Source organism: Panthera onca, chromosome B1 (genome assembly GCF_046562875.1).
Source record: "Panthera onca isolate mPanOnc1 chromosome B1, mPanOnc1 haplotype 2, whole genome shotgun sequence".
Taxonomy (NCBI): domain Eukaryota; kingdom Metazoa; phylum Chordata; class Mammalia; order Carnivora; family Felidae; genus Panthera; species Panthera onca.
The window spans coordinates 119,157,901-119,179,829 of record NC_138342.1 but is presented as its reverse complement, the minus strand read 5'-3'; the positions used below and the strand labels follow the sequence as shown (position 1 = coordinate 119,179,829).

The 21,929-nt window shown below is 43.7% G+C and overlaps 1 long non-coding RNA gene across 1 annotated transcript in view; it reads left to right on the top strand.

Moving 5' to 3' along the window:
- LOC132692078 (uncharacterized) overlaps window positions 1-19,584 on the top strand; it is a 76,977-nt gene extending 57,393 nt beyond the window's left edge. The window contains exon 3 of the long non-coding RNA XR_009616161.3: window positions 18,759-19,584. This is a non-coding gene — a long non-coding RNA (uncharacterized LOC132692078). The remainder of the gene's footprint in view (window positions 1-18,758) is intronic.
- The last annotated feature ends 2,345 nt before the right edge of the window (window positions 19,585-21,929 follow it).

The window sequence follows — 21,929 nt, the reverse complement described above, 5'->3', positions numbered from 1 at the left end:
AAGTAGAAAGTTCTAAAAATCTAGGTTAAAGTGTTCAAAGAGCATGAAGGGAGGTTATCCCTTGTGATTTGATCACAGAAAATCACTGAGATTTCACCAGACAGTGTAGATATCAGTGTAGACACACTGAGAGGGCCTCTTTGCTGCCCAAAGAGCCTGGGTATAGGCTACTACTTGGACCTGCCAGTGAGAGACATTACTGGGAACAGAAGATGTCGTGTCCAGAGACAGGGTGAAATATTTTTGAGAGTTTGCTCCTCTTACAGCATCCTGGTTAGGAGCTCAAGCTCTGGAATTAAAACTGAGTTTGAGGGGTGCCTGGGTGGCTCAGTCGGTTAAGGCGAGGAGCCTGCTTGGGATTCTTTGACTCCCTTTCTCTCTGCCCCTCCCTGATTTCTCTTTCTTTCAAAATAAATTTAAAAGCTTAAAAAAAAAAACCTGAGTTTGAATACCAGTTCTACCACTTCCTCATTGTATGACCTCCAGTTAATTATGAAGATACATAAAGGGGATAAGATAACACACATCTCAAAGGGCTAGTATAAGGATCAGATTAGGTAATGTAGTACAGAACCTGTGGATGTACACAATAAATGTTAGATATTGCTAGCCACACTCTCCCCTTCTAAAATATTTAAGCTACAGTCTACTACTTTGTACCATTACTGAAAGGTCGCTTCCCCCTAGAAAAGGAATGTCTGTTGACATCCAGGGGAAGATTAGAGATTTGCATTTTTATTATTTCACTCACTGAGAAGAGAGACTATCAGATTCTTCAGGGGACTTTTGGGGACAAAGAACGAGGTTCTTTACAGAGGAGCCCCAACCTACTATGAAGGCACTGAATTGCCAACTAACCCTCAGATTCTTGATAAGAAAGAATGATCCAGTGTTTGATTCTCTTGGATTCAAGGGACTCAGACTTATTTGGTAGTAGTGAGTTATTGTAAGGATAGATAGGAGAGTAAAAAATGGCAAGGAACCATCTTAGCAGCCACACAGCCATGCCTCCTGGAAAACTGGAGGGACATTCATGGCTATACAGAATCTCAGGTCCCAGTGGCCCCTCTGGCCCTGGTCATCCCATTGCCCTCTGAGACCAACCTCTGATTGCTCCTGACACTAGCATCTCCATGGAATGGCTTGCCAGCTTCCCTGTCAACTTCCACATTTGCCATTCTCTCTTCCCCATCTCCTTGAGGTTCATACACAGGAGAGAATCGGTCTGGGATGTTTAGTTACCCTGTGATGTACAGGGCTCCTATTATGAGGTTGAGTTCTCACTCAGGGGAAGCACTAAAATCCCCAAAAAACATAAAGAGTGGGACCCAAGGCTTTCATGAAATGATGACTTACTACTTTTTCCTTGGCTTTACTTTATAAATTAGTAAGACAGTCTTAAATTTAATGGTCACCTCCCCCAGGATATTAGCTTAGGCACTTGAATCTGAGACTTCCATCTCTTAGGTACAGATGAAAGATTTGCAATAGAAGAGATCAATTTCCTGTTCTTATTACTCTCCACAGTAGCTCATATGCTAAGTTTAAAATCCACATTTCCAGTTTGATAGCTTTTTGCTTGCAGGATAAACTTCAGGTTAGTGTCAGTTTATTTGTTCAAGTAGAAATGCAAGCCTGGGTGGCTCGGTCAGTTAAGTGTCCGACTCTTCGTTTTGGCTCAGGTTCGTGAGTTCAAGCCCTGCATGCTGTCAGCGTGGAGCCTGCTGGAGACTCTCTCTCTCTGCCCCTCCCCCACACTCCCCTACCCTACCAAGCTCCCTCTCTCTCTCTCCCTTTCTGTCAAAATAAATAAATGAACAACAACCAAAATGAGTTGAAAGACATGAGTATCTCCTGCCATGAAAAGATGGAGAACTCACTCAGCAAGAGGTTTTCTGAGGAGCCTCTCCTCTGGGCATCCCTGCTAGAGGGGAAGGATAGACTCTAAATGACCAGCATTTATTATGTCACCTTTACTTAGTTAATGTTCGATGTCATCTCAGTTTTACAGAGAATTCAGATAGGCTGATATAACATGCAAATGAATTTCTTGTTAGCTCTATAGGTGGCAAAATTTCTAGGTGGTACAATGACAAGTATCTTGAATTAAAAAAAATCAGCAAAAAGCATTCAGCTCTGTGGTGGTAATAACTACAAATTTATGAGATGAAATAACAAAAATCCCTAGATTTAAGGATAACTGCTCCAAACTACCAGTTAAATATCTACTTATGTAATCACATATGTAAATCTGGGTCTACTTTTCCTTTCAGTGCCCCTGGTTCACACGTAAATGGTATTTTTAGTTTCTGTTTTTCCTTTTTACCAAGCTTGATCAGTGAACGAGAAAGTCTTATCAATCATCTACTTGTTGGAAAGCATGGAGCTTTGAACCACATAGCTCATTTCAAGATTAGAAATGCCCCCACTCAGGAGCCCATGTCAAGACTTTCAGGAGGCAGTTGTCACTGCATTTGAGGTCTGACACATCTCTGGGTAAAAGCAGCTAAGAAATGTTCCTTGAGATGGTGTGGATGGGGAAAGTGATAAAAGTGGTATTTCTGTTTTTTAACAAGTAAATTCCAATTCATATTTGTTAGAAAGCAATATAGCTGATTCTCACTTAAATATTCATCCCAAAATATTTACAAAACAATTATTTTAAAATCAAAGCCCTTTTTTTTTCATTGACACATTCTAAAGATGCATCCTGATGGGATATTTTTTGTGACAGAAAAATATTTTGCTACCACTAGTAATAATCACTAACATTTATTGAAGGCTTACTACCTGCCAGAAATCGTTCTAAGATCATCACACAATTCTCTCACTCCCAAATTATAAGAGATATTGTCCCACTTTCCCAGATAAAGAATCTTTTTTAGGAAAAAAAAAAGAGTTTATGTTACCAGCCACAGTCTTATGGTTGAGGTGGAGAAAGGATGAACTCAAGCGCTGGCCCTGAGTCACCTGCCCAACCACAGCACTGTGCTGCTACTAACACATGCCCAGGCTCACAGGGAAGAGGGGGGAGTTCCACAGGCTTCTGACATTGATATAAAAATCCACTGTAAGTTGCATCATGGAGTTTAAGGTCTTCATCCTTACCCTTGATTTAATCCTAGGAATTTACCTAGGATGGCCCTACCATTTTACTTGGCTTTAGACTCACTCATGGTGAATGGTTGGAAAATGTTAATTGCATGATCTAGATGATCTCATTACAAAGGAATGAGCTAATGTTCTCCACCTCTAGGGGTATGTGCCAAATAGGTAGTTGAATATTAGTTTAATTGAATTGAAAGCAGATAGTATGGTTTCACAAGTGCTGCTGAGAAACAATTGCAGAAATCAGACAAATGAAGATTTTAAGAATATGTTTTATTGATGATAAAGCTGGATTGAAGAGTAGAGCTTCCCTGGGGTCACAGACTCTCCAGTGCTTTTTCTCAAGTCTGAAACTTGGTACATCTCAGCCGGAGAGGGCTGGCTCTGCAGTACATACATGCAGAGCAAAATGGGTGCATCTATCATGTCCCTGCACTGGAACAAAGTGAGATCTAGGTCTTTAGAGCTGACCCTGGCAGTGGGTGAATTCTGACCCCTTCCTGATGACCACCCATGAGGCAGGAAGTAAGCAGAACACACCCATCCTCTGAACAGAGGAGATCAAAAAGAAAAAGGAAGAAAGGGCTGAGTTTCTTGCTCAGTCCTTCTGACCTCCCAAGCAGATAAGACTACTTAGCCCTCAGGGGAGGTAAACAGGGTGAGAGAGGGGCTGCAGCCACTTCCCAACACTTTTCAAAAGTGGTCCAAGGCCAGACCCATAGGAGGGAAAGGAAGATTCCCTCAAATGCCAGAAATTGTGTTGAATACTCTGACCATGCTGGATGCTGCTTTTACAGTGAGTTCCTACTCTGATAAAACAGGGACACTAATCTATTGCACATAGAGTGAAGGTTCCTGAAGGGTTTATTGTTCTTTGAGATTGATTTAAGGTTTGACCATAACCTCATGAAATAGGAGATATGAATCCAGCTGGCAGCAGGTAGGTGGCTGGGAATGCACCCACCATGGCATCCTAAAATCATTTCTGTCAGGCAGCAGACTATTTTAAATAAGAATGTGTGAGATTGAGGGAGCCTTCTACTGTATTACTTCCAGTACTTTAGGAATTGAATAAGTGGAGGAACCTAACCAAGTACAACTAGTTGCACATCAGTTTGACTTGATTTTTCATGTGGCAAAGATGTACATATAAATATTTACAACCATTCCTCTCCCCACATTGTAAGGACAATTGTTGTCTTAGTAGCTCAGTTCACGTGCCTTTGGTGTACTGGTCAGGTAAATGGGTAGAAAGGATCTTTGGGAGAACGTGAAAAGAAGTAACTTGATCTGCATAGGAAAAGGCATAGAACTACCTCAGGGAGCAAAGAAAATATCCAGGACCCAAGAAGGATAGCAAGAGAGAGGGAAGGAGGGAGCTGATGGGAGAGGCAGCCTGGGCTGGAGATTTTGCAAGAGAGGAAGAGTGAAATTTGAGTAGCTTCTATGAGCTGTGGTATTTGGGGGAGAACGGAATGGAGGAGAGGATTTGCAGCAAGTTTTCAATAGGCACTTCTGAGTAACTCTCTCTTAACCTACATCACAGAAAGCCATCATAAAGATCTTTGTCACTCTGCAAGATTTGGGAATAGGATTTATTTTTCTCCTGGATAAGTTATTATAAGGGAAGAGGATTTAAGGAATGGCAAAGAAGCCCAGATTTATTTGGATCTTCCTATTTGGATATTTCTAGACTGAGTCATCCTGTGGGTGCTAGTGCTGAGATTGTCCACAAAGCATAAAGTGGTAATTGTGAAAGAATGTGCTGAGGAGGGGTCCGACTGCACAGCAGGATGTGACAATGGCTAAGACACAGAGTGGTGACAGGGATATGTTAGCAGATGGCCCTTGGCAGAAGCCAGAGATCTGGTGTACAACAACCTTTCTAGTCACTCTTCACCAACATACTTCCTGTCACCTATCAGTAGGCTTCCCTGGCCAAGACTTGTGAATGGTCTTTAGCACATCGTCTTTAGACTTTCTGTTTTGAAGGATGTTTGCTGGAGAATGGCCTACAGGTGAGGTGGGGTTCCAGCTGCTGGGTACAGGGTCATAGAAAGTCACTGCCCTGGGATTCAGAAGTGCTGGGCTTCGGGGTCAGCGCTGATCCTGGATGACTGTTCACCTGCTTGGCCTCAGTTTCCCTACCTATGAGACAACAGTCTTAGGTAGATGATATCAATGATCCCTTTCAGCTCAAACATTTCATGATAACTTTCCAGGTCCTCATTCCTTACTGCAGCTATTGGTGCCAATTTTTCCTGCCCCAGAGGCCTGACAAACTCCCCTTTCCCACCCAGATGTTCATTCTGCTCACATCGTACCTCTCCCAATCAGACCTAGCTGGGAGTGAGCAAGGACAGCAGGACCATGGCTAGAGCACAAAAGCTGCATGCTCCTGTATTGTAAGTTCTCAGCTGGCTGGAGGAGGCAGACGGTGTTTCCTCAGTGACCCAGGCACTCTGGGAATCACAACCCCTGCTTGCACACACACACAGATTGAGACAGTAGAGCCTGTCTCTGGAGCTCAAACAGCTTGCATAGCAGGAGAGGCAGCTTTGTTTTTTTTACAGATGCTGCTCAGAGCCACTGAAACAGCAACTGGATAAATATAGGAGGATGACTCATCAACTCTGAGGGGAAGTGCATGCATGAACATGCACGCACAAGCAAGCCTGCAAGCTGTGGACTGCCACGTGGCCCTCAGCCTCCAGTAATTGACACTCAGGCTCCCGGAGCCAGAAACTGAATGGAGTGTGGCGTCACCAAAGAAGCCTGGCAGGAGGATGAGATGAGGCCGCGAGTGCAGCCGTGCTCTCGGCTCCTGGAGCACTCTCAGCAGTCGCCCCTTGGTCGGCCCTGGCTATATATAGCCCTGCTGACTGCGGTGCACATGCCATCTTTCTGAATGAAATACCAGAAGTCCTTCCAGGCTCTGGGAAAGCATCAGCTAAGTGGCATTTGCAAGTTTTCGAAAATGAGTGGGGGAAACAGACCAGGTGTTTTGCTCATCGTGAAAGGCAAACACCGATTTGGAAGGTTTTGAGGTGGGGAACATGGGCCAGACTCAGTACAGCCAATTTTTAATTACCAGCACAATTAGCAGCCTGGCTTAACAATAAGCCTATTTTGTCGAGCTCTGTTTAAGAATCAGCGAATTGCAGCAGTAGTACCAAGCAGATGAACAATGCAGTGATCACATTCCACTCTTGAAAATCAGTGTTCTGCCTATACAGTCGTGAGCTGTCACCAGCAAGTATCTGACTGCCTCTTCCTGGCCCTGACTAAATCGGCATAAGGGCAGGGATCATGTCTCTATGAGGCCATCTGCCCTGTGGTTGATCAATCCATATTAAGTGAACAATATTAAATCAATGTGGTATACATCAACGTTAACTTCTTGGGATAAAACAAGACAGGGTCTCCATGTCTTCTTACTATCACCCATAGTCTTGACCATCATTTGAAATTTCAAACTACTTAATGTAAAGGCATATGACCCCTAAAGGTTACTGGGTAGCATCACCTTGGGGACAGGACTTCTGTGGGAAACCCAGTGTGTCTAAGAGTGTCCATTGGGCCTTGGAACGAATTGGTGTGAGCTCCCTTGGTAAAACTTGTATATGGTTTAATCTGTTACTCAAATCAGACCTAAGAGACTCAGACAAGTCAAGAATGCTCCTCGGAGGTGTGTGAAGTCTCTGAGGAACAATAGAGGCCCATAAATAGCAACAGAGTACTTTTGTAAGGAACGAGAGACTGGAGGGTTCTAGGCAGTAAGACTTTGCCTCTGGAATTGAGTGAGAGTAGCAGAAACCACACACTTTGATCATCAGTTCTGCTCACTGTTCACTGACCCTGCATTGGGCCAAACAGGTGTTGGCTGATTCTTCTCCAGAGCCAACCTTAGGGCAGTCATGGTGGACAGAATCTCAGACTTCTCGAGAGAGACCTCAGCCACTCCCCAACTAAGCTATGATTCTGATTTCAGCTATTCTACTATAGGACAGGCAGTAGACTTGGTAGTGTTAATTGCAGAGTCACTAAGAAGATCGTGCCCTTAAATATTGCCTCACCTGATGCTTAATTCTGCCAGTTTAAATCCACTTGCAAGTGACAGGCATTGCTTTCCTTTGAGAAAGCAACTACTGTACTGATCATCAAGAGAATACCTATCATTCCCTATCCTTCCACTACTGATATCTACAAATATACACACTGTATTTCTTAGATTTCCTTACCAACTGGCTTCCAGTTAGGTTAGGCCAGGGGGAGGCTTTGGCAGGAAGGCAGAGGGCAGAGGAAGGGGAGAAGTTCTGCTATTTCCACCCTGCTCTCAGCCTCGGGTGGTGTCTCTCATGGTGTCCGTGTTTCTTCTGTGGTCCCAGCTCCTACGAGGCAGCTTGAACATGGCTCCATATCCTCCAGGTAGTCCAGGCTCTCCTCCCTTGGCACCTCCAGCTCTAGCTGTTACTAATCACTGCCTCGCCATCTCCTGTTGGCTTTTCACGTCTTCCAACCTGTTTATAGCTAGTTCCCCTATTAATTCCCTTTAGTGAACTACCTGACATAGGCTCTGTTTTCTTGTCTCAACTCTGAGTTATTCAGAGGGTCAGTATATAAATATTATAAGTAAGCTTAATGGTTATTTTTGTCTACAAGACCTACAGTAGCAGGGAAGTCCTGGGGAGCTCAAAAAAGAAGGGCTCAAAGGGGAGAAAAGGTGAAGAAATTTCCATAGGTCTTGTCTACCCTTCCAAAGACCCTTCTGACTCTAGTGCTGTGTGGGAAAGCCACAGCCTAGCAGCCCCCTTCCACCACCTTCACTTAGTACTGTCAAGTGCTCTCAGGTTTGACACCATGTATGGAATCTCTGCCCCAGCTGAAATGTGTTCGCTGGCACCCGTGATTCGTGAGCTCCCAAGTGCACACTTTTGTACATTCATCCTCTCTCTTCCTCGCCTCTCTGTCTACATGGCTCTCCCTCCTTTGCAACCCTGCTTAAAGCCTGAGGTTTGATCACCCTGTTCTGTTATGTGTCCTTCAACAAGTTATAGATGCACTCTGAACTTGAATGCTCTTGTACTCTTTTGTTTCTTTTTGTCAGAAATCTTGTAGTTTTAATTGTACATGCTTTCCTATTTGACCAGTAGAATTTAAAAAACTTTTTTTAAATGTTTATTTATTTTTGAAAGAGAGAGAGAGAGAGTTTGTGTGTGTGTGTGTCTGTGTGTCTGTGTGTGCACAAGAGGGGAAGGGGCAGAGGGAGAGAGAGAGAGAGGGAAAGAGGGAGAGAGAGAGAGAGAGAGAGAGAGAGAGAGAGAAGGCAGGCCCGTGCTACCAGCACAGAGCGCAATGCGGGGCTCGATCTCGCAAATCTTAAGATCACGACCTGAGCTGAGATCAATAGTCGAACACTTAACTGACTGAGCCACTCAGGCACGCCTTGACCAGTAGAATTTTAAGGTCCAGATAGCTACCATGTGGACCTTGTCTACTATTTCTTCTGCTGCCTGTTCCTACCCCTCCCTCAGCCCCACCAGTCCCCGGCAATTATAGCATTTAGAATTGCTCTAGTGTGTTCAACAAATATTGATACGCTGCCTAAACAAATTCCCTCAGCTAGGAAGATAGGCTTATATCTATTTGTCAGGACAGCATGCTTTTTTGTGGGAACAGCACTGGTCTGAAAAACTTCAGATCTGTTCTGTCTTTGACAGACCATCCCCAGTAGAATCCAGTCTTCAGGCATGAGGTTTGCTCAGTCATTATTTGTATTTCTCCCTGGGCCTTGCGTGTTTAAACTACATTTGCAATGCAGTTGTTTTCCCCCCACCCTGAACCTCCTGAAGGGGATTCTTGCTGATGGCATCTGTGGCAGAGACGAGCTCATGCCTGAAGGATAAATTATTTATGGTGAATGGTGCCCTAATGGATTGTGTGATCAATAATGCTTATAATAGTACAGCAGCAGACAAATCACAGAAGGGCTCAAACACGCATCTACATCATTCTGAGAAGACGGGGTCCACCAGATAGCAAGAAGAGAAAAGGGTGCTCATGACATCCACTTCAAAACAGTTCTAGATGAGGAGAAAAGGGTAGCATTCTGTTTTTTTTTTTTTTAATTTAAAGGGACAGATCAGCTTTTCATCATGGGGATCACTGTACCAAAATGCCCCCACCAGTATCCACTTAACAGAGACAAGCCTTATTGCTCTAATCTAGGGAAGAGTCTCCCATATTTCTCAAAAGCTAAATTTCTCCCAGTGTTGTGGTTTATGGCCTGCCTGCAAGTAACGAACACATTACTATCTGTTGCTTAGTGTTAATTGCTTCACTATAAGGCTTTTTTAGCCCTAGTTCCTAAGCAACATCCAATATCTCAACAGGCCTCTTTGTGCAGACATGATCCCAAGTTTAAACTTTCCCAGGACTGTTCTTTTTTTGCCTGTTGGAAAGCTCCCCTGGCATCTCCAACTGCAATTTCAAACTCAACATGTCCAGAAAGTGGTATTATCTCCTTATCTCTCCCCTACCTCCTACCTGCTGCCTCAGCCTGTAGCACGCATCTGCCACCACCACCCCAAAAATCCCTGCCTTTCCTCTTTATCTACTGATGTCCTATCTATGGCACCAGCATCTTGTGGCTCACCATGCCAGGGCACCATACTCTTCCCTTGCAAGGCCCGGCTCAACTGTCACTCCATCCTTGAAGCCTCCTCTCAAATCTGAACCCTCCTGGCACTCCCACATCACTCATCACATTCTAGCTGGTATTATGGGTATTTGTTTGTACATGCATCATCTCTCAACCTACAGTGTGAGTCCCTTTAGGGTACAAGCAATGTCTTAATCATCTTTTAAATGTCCTAAGAAGACTAGCACCATGGTAGACTTACAATTCCAGTTTGTTTAATAAATGATTGAAGAACAGATCTTACAAGCAGGTGATGGTTCTGACACAGGCAATGTTTGCTTTCTTTATTGCCTCTACCCCTAAAGTGTACAACAGTGGGAAGGAATTAAGTCACATCAGGGGAATTCTAGGCAAAAGATCTCCAGACCCTATTTCACTAGGCAGCACTCACTTCCCCTTTCCTGAATTCTAGTAGGTATTTCACAAAGACAGTCAAGGTTCCCAGTATTGTTCCCACAGCTCCAGCTGAACCGAGGAATTCAGGAGATAATCCTGTAGAAAAGAGAGAGGAACCTGGGCTCTTCTGGGCTGGTATGGGTGTGAAGAAGCTACACTAGGCATTTCTAAGATGCTAGAAGTCTCCAAAGGAAAGAAACAGATCCTTTAAACTAGAAGCACTGGAAAGGGTCAGGGGTCACTACAGTCTGTGGCTTCATGTGCTACAATAATGAAGCAAGGTTGATGGCAAGAGCACAGGGCCTGAGGTTTCACCTCCACACACTCACATAGGCTATCTCATCTTTTTGAATTGATAGGATTGTCTTGGTAGGCACTGCATAGAGGATATAGAAAGACAAAATTATTTTTCCATAAAATTCATACAAGTTCCTATTCAGTAGGAGGACGTTTAATAAATGGTAATTTCTTTCTTCACCTGCTTCAATTGGTACAGTCCCTGGTACAAATCCTAGGTGTCACTCTCGAGATAAAATCACTATATAATCTCAAAGGAAGGCTTTCCTTCAGGCTCTAGAAAGGGGCAGTAATGGGTTTGTGGGCGTTTTCCCAGTCTACGTTTCAGTACACACATCACATGGAGTCCCAACATGTGTGGAAAAATCTCTCCTTGTTACTAGGCACCGTAAGGCTCAATTGTTGCAGTGAGAACTTTAATTTTGTATTTTCTCACTTGGGTGCAATTAAGTTTTCAAACATAAAATTGAGCTAATGTCATCTTTGAGCATTTCATTTAGTCTTTTTTTTTCTTATAAAGGAAACCACCCTTGAATATATTTGGCTGTGATTGCACAGTCAAATAAGGACATATTTAAATATTCAACTGGGTAACTGCATCTACAATCTACTTTCATTATTGGCTTCCAACACTACGTGGATAGGAACACCTACCTTCATAATGTCTCTTGATGTTCATTTCGGTTTCTTGTGAATGACATAAGCATTACTTAGCTGATTTACTTCCCCTTCTAATCTTAGCAAATCACCTGATTTTCATTGAGGATGATATCCATTCTGGAGATACTGTTCAGGATGACTTCAGGACTAGAAATAGTATCTGGCTTATTTTTAGTGCATTTTTACCTAAGGATTTTACATATGAATGGGAAAATGAAAACATTTGGAAAGTCAACTAACTGTACACAGTCTTATTTTGGTTCAGTGCCCATGCCAAAAATCAATTTTATAATTCCTGATTTTTCCTTCAATTCCTCTAATTATTTAAAGAAAAGAATTTCAAAGCACTGCATTTCCTCAATACCTTTCAGCAACAAGATTCTTCTTTCCTGTATAATTTATTTCCTGGTCCATGGTAGTGTTCAACAATAAATCATTGATGAGGGCATGAAAAAAATGAAGAAAAAAAAAGGAAAGAAAGAAATGACAAAGTCTCCCTTGACCTCCTATGGTCAGGATGTGCAGTGACCTTGTCTCAGGGTTTTATAATCTGAAAAAACCCAGCCAATCCAAACCATTGCTTGAGAAATCAAAAGCATATTTTGTGTACTTCTTTTTGCAATTATGCTGCTTTTTGGAAACATAAATCCTCTGGAAAAAAAAGTGATCATGCAATTCCATGGCAGGTTGACCATGTATGAGAAAATATGTACTTATATTATCAACTGTAACTGTTTGTAACTTAACAACTGAGGCCCGGGCTCTCATCTGATTTTCAAAGCTAGGCAGGATAGGGCAAAAATCTTACCAGAAGAAAATTCTTAGGCTTCTGACCTCACTCCAGCAGGAAACAGTGTTGGGGACAGAGTTCTAGGAGGCACTCAACATGAATCTCTCTGGAGCCAACATCCAGCACAACTGCCATCTCTGAGGAAAGCTATGGTTATAAGCTTGACCTGCTCTAGTAAATAAAAAGGTTATGAGATCGTAAGTAGCAGTGAAGAGTTGGTTGGATTGAATATTTTTGAAGCCTATCACTATAGAAGTGTCAGAGAGAAGATACTTTAAAATCTCACATACTCCACCCCTGCTGACTCTGCAGAGATGAATGGAAGATGGATTACTTTTTAGCTGAAAGGCCCTAGGAAGGAAATTTTAATACCTTACTCTTTTAGAACTTACTAGAAGTAAAAAGGAAAGAACAACAGAGTTCTGTACACTGTGCATTCCTCATCAGATGCATTAATCCTCCTCACCTGCGACTTCACCTGTGCTCCCATCTGGAAAGCCTCTGTTAGTTTTCCATCATTCTCCATCTCCAGTTCCACTGTTGGGTGACGGCTGCCCTTCTCCCTGGATCAAAACCTAAGAACCCTTACTTTTTTTTGTAAGCCTGGCTCATCACACAAATGTCCTTTCCTCAGGCCCCAGTTTTTTCAGGTGTGTGTAATGTAAGAAGATGGCTGCCCAAACCAACCAGCTCCTCAGGCTTGATCCATTGATAAAAATGTCACTGCCATTAGAGAGGTGCCAGCTCTCTGTCTTCAGGTGGTGGCTTATTCCAGAAGAAGGCTGCCTTGCACCTAGATACGGTGTGTTTGAGGACAGAAGTGAAGAGTATCTCATTTGAAAACACCAAGTTAATCCATTTCCTTAAAACCACTTAGACACTAAAGGGCAAAAGCAGAATTCCCACTAGCACTGTTGGCATTTTTTGCCTTAGAACGATTCCTTTTCGGTCAACAAAGTGAGTGCTTTACAGGGCCTGGGCTTGGCTTGAATAGCACAAGAGAGACCAAAATATCTTCCATCAGAACCTTCCCGGCACAGATAGTCCTCCACCTACAGGCTCGGTAGGCCTTAGTTCCTTCCTCACCCCAAATGCCCAGCATGACTACCAGGCCTTCTCTCCAGTGCCATTCTGAGCCTCTGCCAACATCGAATGATGAGGCTGACATTGATTAGTGCTGCTTATTCATGTGCTGTGCTTTCCGAGGCGGGGCCAGGTGCTGCCAAGCACCTGGAAGAGAAGCCCGGTTCTGACTGCTTTTGCCTCTGCTTTCTAAAGAAATCTGTACAGTGCCAGCGAGTGTGCAGATGCAGGCTTTAGCTTGCCTCCCCACTCTCCCAAGGAGAGATGAGGAAGCTGGAGCAGGAAGAAGGGAGGGAGGGAGGTCAGGTAGAACTATCAGGCCTCTCTGATCCTCCAGCTCTCTCTCTCTATGAAACAATTCTGGTTCTTTGCTAATGAAGCTTTAGTCACTGGGAGCATTATGCAGTCAGAGAGTTTTGCTCACAAATATGGCAGAGAAGCTATGCTCACCAAACCTGTTGCCTTTTTCTCCTAGACCCACAGCTAGATGACATTTCCCCGCCCTCTTCGATTAAATGGTGCCTAATTCATGTGATGAGTTCTGGCCAGTGAAAAATGAGAGGAAGTAATGTGTAGTACCTCCAAGGCAGGCCCATAAGACCTCCTGCATAATCCTGCATGCCCTCTCATCCCCATTAGTAGGCTCAGGGTCACCCAGGGGGAGCTTGGGAACCATGCATTAAAGATAGAAAATAGGTCCCCACATGACTGGGGGGAACAATAGACTGTGGAGTGAAAAATCACCTTCAATGTGTTAAGGCCTGAAGACCTTGAGGTTGTTGTTACAGCAGCTGGCCTTCCTTACCCTGACTGATATGACCATCTCCTTCCTCACCAATCTTAAAATTCTGTGGCTGCTGCTCTCAATTTTTTATATCAGAAATAAAGTCTCCAAACTAATATATCTTTAAAAAGGCAAACAGGGGCACCTGGGTGGCCCAGTTGGTTGAGCATCCAACTCTTGATTTTAGCTCAGGTCTTGATCTCACGGGCATGGTTTCAAGCCCTGCATTGGGCTCCGTGCTGGGTGTGAAGCCTACTTAAAAAAAAAAATACAACATTTTCATTAAAAAAAACAAAAAAGGCAAAAGACGTTGTAATTTTAAGAGCGGTATTCAAATCCTTTGGTCTTAGAATTCGTTTGTATCCAGTACCGCTCAGAGTAAGTAAATTTCATGAGAAAGCTTTGGTATTTCTAGTTTAATCACAGATGGAAGCTACAGTAATATTTGTTGATATGGAGTCTAACCTGTATCCTATTTAGCTTCTAGCTCCAAGAAATTCCCACTGACAGCTGAAGAGTTTTAATTCCTTGAAAGGGAAAAATGAGAAAAGAAAAAAAAAAAGGAAAAGTGTGGGGGCAATTATGAACTGGCTTCTTTTATCCTCATAAATTCATGTGACTTCTGAGTTGGTATTTAGCATTACATTTATCTGTATAAATTCCTTGCAGACAAGGCATTTATATACCTCACAATGGCTAGCACAGTATTTTAGAGTTTAATGAATATTTTAGAATAAAATTAGTCTGTCCACCTTTTTCTTGCATTCCTTGGACTTCCCTGTCTTCAGTCATTTTGCATTTTTGGCCTCAAGAAAAGGATAACATAATGGAAATTAGAGAAAAGAGGAATACATGATTAGCTATGGGGAGGAAGGGAGGTAGAAGAAAGCCCAAAGGACTTAGAGGCTGGTGGGTCCCTGAGATACATTTCTGTGTCCCTTTTCCAGAATTCAGCATGGGGTGGGACTGGGGGGGAAGGACAGAAGCCCTCTTTTCCCACCTTGGTCTGTTCATCCTAGAGAAAGAAGGGACCTGCATTCCAGGTTCCCAGCTAGAGCTCAGGAAGCAACATGATCCCATAAATTAATGTTGTTCTCATGCCCCAGCATGGTGTGGGGCACTGGTAGGATTATGTTAGTGGTAAAAAAAAAAAATGGGGAAAGATTCTGGACAGCCTTTTGGAGATTTCTGAGGCTGAGAATTTTGTGGCAAAAGCAGTGAACACCTTATACCCAAGAGGTCCTGGAAGTAGCTGAGAGAGAGCTGGATATGGAGGAGTCTCAGGGTCAGGAATAAGGGATGAGTCAGCAGCCACCTGGTGAACCAATAACGGAAGACCAGATGGCAAGGTGGACACCTCGGGGGAGGCCAGCATGGATGGTGAATGATCCTGAGGACCAGATGTCCCCTACAGTACATGGCACTATGTAAGCCTCCAAAATGTAGATGCAATCCAGGGAAGGGTGGGAAGGGAGAAGCCAAATTAATTGAAATTAAATTTCTGCCACCCCAGAGGAATGGAGGCTTCAAACGAAAAAAACAAACAAACAAACAAACAAAGAATTAGGTTTCTGACACACCTGATTCTGTGGAAGGAAACTGATACCTGTTAAACACGTGATCCAAGAAACAGACCTTAAAGAGGCAAAAGGATGTAACTAGTATTGTGATTTCAGAAAAAAAGAAAGTCTTATTCTCTCCCCTCTGTGCTGGTGTGTGAATTGCCACCATCCCAGTATTTCTCCCCCTTCAATTTAACATTTTCCTCTTAAAATACACATGCTGTTGAGAGATATTAACCTTTTTCCTTGGTCACGTATTCCTTAATGTGAATCAGTTTATCCTGTATTTTTCTGAAGGCAGAGTACCAGTGAGGAATGTTTCCCAGATAAGAGGTGGAGAGAGAAACAGGGTGAGGGACGCACAGAGAGAAATGAGGGCTGTGGGAGGGCAGGAGAGAATGAATGAACCAAGGGGCAAAATAATGTGCAAAAAAGAAAGAGGACTTTGCCTACCTCGTAATGTTGGGTAGGAACAGCCATAAAGGTAGAGCTAACTCTGTGTTATTACAAACGGCCCTGCTTCTCCTCACACTAGCTGCCCTTCCCGGGAAGGTGCGGCACTTTCTGTGATGCATCTCTTAGTGCTGTGTGGGCCAGGGCAGCAGATACCAATCCGTGCTCATGTAGAGTCACCAGACCTCATTCCCTCTACATATCTCACAGAACCTTACAAATGAATGAATTCATTAAGCCCGACCGTACATCTGCAAGACAAGGCCTATTAAATCAATTAAGCATTGATAAATACTATTTCAGTATAGACATGGTGTTCCTAACAGGTAGAAAATATGATTCAGAAAAGTCCCAGGGCTTGTGAAATAATGGCTTTCTCTTGAGGAGTTAAATCAGCCTTTTGTGTGATGAGGCTGCAGCAGGGACGGAGCATATAAAGCAGGTGTTCGCTGTGACAGGAATCTGAAAAGTTAAGCCAGGGGAGAAACAGGTAAATACAAGTGAATGTAAGACCTAAATCCCACAGCAAGGCCAGTGACAGGGAGAGTCACTCAGCACCACAGAAAGATACTATTAAGAAGGGAGAAAACAATGCCCAGTCCTTTGTGTACAAGGATAGTGAATTATTAGTTGTTTTTTTCCCCTCATCATGACCTTGTGATATTGAGTAGCCTCCCTTCAGACAATCAGTGTCGACATCAGCTACATGCTCAGATCAATAGACATTTCATAAGATGTTGGGAAACTGTGTTCTCAGAGGCAAAGCTGGCATCCTGAGTACCTTGTCAGCCCGCCATGTCACCTGCTTTGCTGAGAGATTAGGATGTGGAAAAGGGTCAGCGTCCTTCAGCGGCATCAGTGAGAGAGGCTTTTCCACTGCATTTCAAGGATGAGCCAGTCTGCGGGTTATTTTCCACTAACCCAGGCACGTGGTCATTCATTAAATCTAGAAATAAATCATGCACAGGGCCCTGGGGGAACTGTATTTGTTTTGCATGGTTCTAATACAGCACATCCAGCTAGAAAAGACAGCCGCTCCACACTTACCAGTTCTGAGAAAATAAATTGTTGCTTATTTTCAGCCTCTCTGCCCTAAGAGATTGCCCATTGCTGGTTTGGGATTTCCAAACAGCATTTCTTAAAAAGAACGTGCTCATTAAGCCCATTTTGGATTTGATCCTGGTGAATATCCATGCCGGTGGGGGCTGTGAAAAACGCCCTGAGATGAGTGTGCCACAGTCAGATACTGATTCACACCTAGGCAGGTGGAACTCCCCTGCCAGAGTTCACACAATGTGCCCAGAGCAGGCAGTCTGAATTTTCATTGTATTAGACTCACCCAAGAACCTGTTAAAATACATATTCCTGGGCTCGGATCCCAAAGATGCTGATTAAACAGGTCTGTGGCAGAGACCCAGGAATCTGCATCTTTGCAAACTCCTTAGGTGATTTTCCTGCACGTGCTCTTGTGACCACACTTTGTGCCAAGCCCAGCCAGCAAGCAGTGCAACATGGAGGCCAGAGCAGTGTCTTTTCTCATCCTGGGTATAACTTTCTCTCCCTGCTGTTCTTGCTGACTCTCAGCCTTTGCCCTTAGGATCCTTCCTGCCTGGATTTATTCTGTCACTCTGTTGCCAGATCCCACTTGGCCAGCCCGACTCTGACCACTGACTCCTTCTGGAGAGCATGCGTCTGTGTGGCTTCAACCCCAGTGTGAGAGTGTGTGGCAGATGTCATGTTCACATGGGGTGGTGGTGTGCAGTGATAGTTAGGGCTTCAGCGATTTTTTTTTTCATGGTCCAGGGCTCCAAGGTTACTTTTTTCTAGTACTTTATTCCTTACCTGCCAGCCAAAGGTACCAGACATAGGCTCCTACGAACTCCCACCCAGGAGAAACCTAAAGGGGAGGGATCCCCATCATTATATTATAAGCATTTTCTTCAAGAAGGAAGGAAATATAATACTAAAATCTCCCAATTATCTGCATTAATGAAGAAAGCCATGGCACAGATAATCCAATTATTTTTTACTCTGATATTAATTGCATGGTTTCTTGACAGCGATATGCTTCCTAACTGTGCCTTGTTTTTACTGGTATATGGCTGATATTTCCTAAGCCATATGCCGGCTGATTGCATGGGGAGATGGGAGTGTGTGGGATGGCCAGGGGAAGTTAGTGTGAAATTTGATTTCAAATTTATTATCATAACCACATTTATGCGCAGTGTACAAGCTCTCAAGTCATAGGGCCCAGACATTTGGACACAGAAAACCTTGGACAACAAATAATTGTAAAAGCGAGAACGTAGGTCAGTAGCTGCCTCTAGCTGTGTCCAGATCAACAGAAAAAGAAGCAAATGTGATACCAGGGTTGATATGGATGGCATCACCATTTCCGTACATTGTCAACATTTCCGGTCATGGGGTTTGGGGTACGATGGCTTCATATGGTCCCTTCCAACCTTGAAATTCCCTGAAACTAGAACTTCAAACCAATGGTCAGATGTGGGTCTAGAGATGAGGGTGACCCTTAATATAATTTCTATTAGCCCAAGAAACAGAACACAGCCACTAAAATTCCCTGCTGTCAGAATTTGGACTCATTTCCTCCAAGTTTTTAAACAGGAGAATCCAGCCAGTTGGTCAGCCAATTAATATGTACCCAGATGAACTCTCCAGGGCCCAGATCCTTTCCTAGAAATGGGCTGGATAATTGGGTAATTAGATGGAGAACTGCATTCACGTGAGCAGGGAACTTTTCTGCTTATGTACACACCGAAGCAATAATACCTTAGGAATCACTTAGGTTTCATGTTGGCTTCAGGTGTTTCCATGGCAGGTAAAGTAAGAACTGCTTGGCAGGTTACTTCCTCCTCCTCAGTACCTTTCCTTGATGTTGACACTGCCTTATTCTCCTGTTTATAGATGGAGAGAATCGCTGAAAGTTGGAGTGAGATGGGCATTCCAAGTGGGTTGACCTTGCCTGATACATCTGCAGTATATGTCTGAGACTGCCACCCTCAGCATTGCTTGGTGCTTTGGAAGCCATGGAAGCCACACCTGCCAGTGTGGGTTTTAGACTCTGGTTATAAGTGCCTTTTTTTTTTTTTAAGTATTTGTGATCCTAAAGGGTCTTCTTTGACTTCTTCCCAACTTGATGAAAAGGTTAGAAAATTATGACTGAATAGGGGAAAGCTAAGTTAGAAGCTAGTTCCCAGGGACCCTCACCCTAACTTTTCTGCTGCATGGTTAGTTTCTCCTTCCTTTCTGAAGAGAGTGCCCAGAGGCTGTCTGTGCTTTGCTCTCCTCTTGGGAGTTGTCCCCATCAATCCCATAGGAGGGGTTGTTCACCCATCATGGCAGCCATGACTCAGTTCTCCTTTGAAGAGAACTTGCTGGGCTGTTGGGGTGAAGGGACTAGCTGACTGACAGCTTCTAGCTCCTGCACCTTTGGATCCACTGGATTTCTGGATTGCTCCCAATCAATGACAGAGAATTGTCGGGTTACTAACCCATTCCTCCTAAATGTGGAATTATCTAAGGGGAAGTTCTGACTCAGGGCCTTCCCATTGACTTGGCCAAGACTTACTTAGAACCCCACTGGGGTCAATAACTCTTCAAACTCAACTCTTCCTTCCGTGTCTTCTTTCATGGATGTCAGGCCTGCATCGAGTCTAGACTCTTCTGCATATTCTTGTTTCCCTTTTATTTTTTATGAGTGTTTACTGCAATAAATATCTTGTATATCTAATGCTGTGTGGGTGTCTGCTGCTTGCAAGACAGAGGAGACACCAGGAGTGTTCTGAGTAAGCTGGTATTAAGGTGGGTTTTGGAACTGGGCTGCCCACAACCTGGCTGACCAGAAAGACCTCATCCTGAGTGGTGTATAGGAGACAGATACTCCCTGGCACAAGGTGGCAACTTAACTGTTGAAGATTTCATGTGTGGTTGCCCCTGGGAAAACATTCTGGTGAGGGAGAATGCTTTTGCCTGTGTGATGATTAAGACATCTGAAAGATATGTGGGGGAACATGGCTTACAAGGACAGGTGAATTTACTGGTTGCTACTAAGTTGTACTGGTGGGCTCCAGGGGAGTATGAAGAAACCAAGTACAGTTAACATACAGACAAAAGCTAAGTGTGGGAGCCAGGGGCCTTTCTGGTAGTTTATAAAGAGGCTTTTATCTCATGCAGTGGAAGAGCAGACACAGTTGAGGAGCAAATTCAGAATCTGATAGGATTGCAAAGCCAAAGTGATGTTTACGTACTCAGCCAAGACAGATCTTTTATGGGATCAAGGCCCTGGTTGAGAAAACATAAGACCTTAAACACTGAGTCAGGGGCATCTGGGTGGATGTTCTCAAGAATTTGATTCCTCAGGTCCCTCCTAACCCTCAGAGCTCTTGTAGATGCCCCCCACCCCCAGAGTAAAAGACAGCATTTTTGTAATTCAGAAAGAAACCGTAGGGTTCTTTCCTCAGCAAGGTACCAAGTACCCCTGTCCCCCAACCCAGGAGCTATCGCATCTCTTATTCTGGCTACCAGGCCAGTAATGAAGATTAAATTTCAGCATAATTCACCTGAGGACATATAGGGTTTGATAAGGAAAAATAGAGATTATATCTCAAAGGAGCTGAGAGAATCAGCTAGCATGAACCACCAGGAGCCAGAGAGGTACCCCTGGAATTAGATTTTGAATATGCTTGATCAAAATGGTTGAACATAAGACTGGAGGTAAAATGACAGCTAGCCAATGAGGGTACTGATTAATACCTACAGTCAGAAGAAGGCATGAATGGAGGAGCAGTAGCACAGAGCACTCCAATAAAAAGTCATCACCATTTGCTTTATTTCCTGGACCTGAGAAGATTGTCAGATCTGATCCCATTCACTAAAGAGGTGGCCAGATCCCTAGGCAAAATGAGACTGCAACGCCATGGCAAGTATATACCATGATGATTCCCCTACTCCTCTCCAAAAGGGGCCTATACACACTGGGGAAATGAGTATACCCAAATATTTTGATGCTATCAGACACAGGTCTGAGCTGACATTGATGCCTAGAGAAGAGACCTGAAGTGTTATCGCAGCCTTCTGTTAGAGTTGGAGATCACAGAGCCAGGAAATAAAGTAAGTCCTGGCTAAAGCTTGGCTTCCAGTGTGTACTCTAGGTAGTCTTTGGATCCACCTAGTAGTCATGTCTCCAGTCCTTGAGTATATAATCAGAACTGATGCACGTGGCATTTGGTGTAACCCAAACATCGGATCCTTGGCATATTGGGTATGAGCTATTGAAGGCCAAGTGGAAGCCTCTGAAATTGCCCTCACTCTCCACCCTATCTCCAACTAAGATAGTAAATCAAAAGCAATACCATATTCTAGCAGTGGATATTTGTGCCCATTAAAGACTTCAAAGATACATGGTGGTGGTCCCCAATATATCTGTGTTTAATTTGCCAGTCTGGCCCCATTCTCAAGTTGGGTCCTTGAGAATGATTATTTTCTACTGCAGACTTTGCCAAGTAGTAGTCCTGATAAAAGCTATTGTGCCACATGTGATTTCATTGCTAGAACAGATTAATATACTTCAGGTATACGGTACATAGCCACTGGTTGGTTACTAAAAAACGATTTTGTTCTCGGGATTTTTTTAACTCAGTCACTTTCTGCCACAACATAGCCTCTGGGGATCTGGACCATCTGGACATTCTGCAGAATGTTACATTGATCCATTATGTTGATGACATCATGTTGATTGGGCAAGATGAGCAAGAGGTGGCTATACGCTGGAGGCCTTGGGAAGATATGTACATTGCAGAGGGTGTGATATATGAAGAATCAGGGAGCTGCTACTCAGTGAAGTATGTAGGGGTCCAGGATATCCCTGCTAAAGAGGTCTCTTTGGCCCCTTCTGAAGATAGCACTTTCCATACTTGGGAATACTGTTCCAGCCCATATACCAGATGACACAGATGACTTGCCAGTTTCCAAGGGGGCTTTGAGTAGGAATGGGTTCTTCAGCAGCTCTAGCCTGCCTGACCATTTGCACCATACGATTCAACAGACTCTATGGTGTTGAAAGAGTCAGCGATAGAA